We start from the raw sequence: 1377 nt of genomic DNA, 5'->3' as shown, positions 1-1377 counted from the left end.
GAGGGGAGGGGAGGGGAAAGAAACTCAGAGCATCATGGGGCCCCCCAGCAGCCTAGGCCTATAGCAGCATAACTAAGGGAAGGCTCAGGGTCACCTGATCCAGCCCTAACTATAAGCTTTATCAAAAAGGAACGTCTTAAGTCTAATCTTAAAGGTAGAGAGGGTGTCCGCCTCCTGAACTGAGACTGGGAGTTGGTTCCATAGGAGAGGAGTTTGATAGCTAAAGGCTCTGCCTCCCATTCTACTTCTGTGGACTCTAGGAACCACAAGTAAACTTGCACTCTGAGAGCGAAGTGCTCTGTTAGGATGATAAGGCTCTACGAGGTCTTTAAGATACGATGGAGCCTTGTCATTAAGGGCTTTGTATGTTAGGAGAAGGTTTTTAAATTCTATTCTGAATTTTACAGGGAGGCAGTGGAGAGAAGCTAATATGGGAGAGATATGATCTCTCTTGCTAGTTCCTGTCAGTACTCTGGCTGCAGCCTTTTGGATTAACTGGAGGCTTTTTAGGGAATTATTGGGATATACTTATAGTAAAGAGTTACAGTAGTCCAGCCTGGAAGTAACAAATGCATGGACCAGTTTTTCAGCATCACTTTGGGACAGGATGCTCCTGATTTTTGCAATATTGCACAGGAGAAAGAAGGCAGATCTAGAGACTTGGATTTTGTGTGATTTAAAGGACATATTCTGATCAAAGATGACTCCAAGGTTCCTCACAGTAGTACTGGAGGCAAGAGCTATGTCATCTAAAGTAACTATATGATTAGACAGCAGATTTCTAAGGTTTTCAGGCCCAAGCACAATAACTTCAGTTTTGTCAGAGTTTAGAAGTAAGAAGTTACAGGTCATCCAGGCCTTTGTGTCTTTAAGACATGCTTGAAATTTTACCAGCTGATCTGATTCATTTGGCTTCATAGATAAATATAACTGAATATCATCTGCATAGCAATAGAAATTTATGTTGTGCTTCCTGATAATATTGCCTAAAGGGAGCATGTATAAAGTGAAGAGAATTGGACCTAACACAGAGCCCTGTGGAACGCCGTGACTAACTTCAGTTTGTGTGGAACATTCGTCATTACCAAGACCAAACTGAAATCTTTCTGATAAATAAATATAAATCTTTTAAAGTGGAAATTGACCCCAAACCTTGGGATAAGAAGTATTGTTGTTTCAGGATTGATCTGCACATGACTAGTGGACTGCCTGCAACAAAACAATAAATGTAGCTAATGGCATTACTACTGCTACTATTATAGCTAGTTACCAGCCGTATAGAGAACGAGATCAGAATTCAAGCTGCACAGTACCACAGTAAGTACAACACAAGTCAGTCCCTGGAACATGCATGAATTAATAATGATACTGTCAGAG

The sequence above is a fragment of the Monopterus albus genome, unplaced genomic scaffold, assembly GCF_001952655.1.
Source record: "Monopterus albus unplaced genomic scaffold, M_albus_1.0 scaffold61.1, whole genome shotgun sequence".
NCBI classification, from domain to species: Eukaryota; Metazoa; Chordata; class Actinopteri; order Synbranchiformes; family Synbranchidae; genus Monopterus; species Monopterus albus.
Note: the sequence above shows the minus strand (reverse complement) of the source record.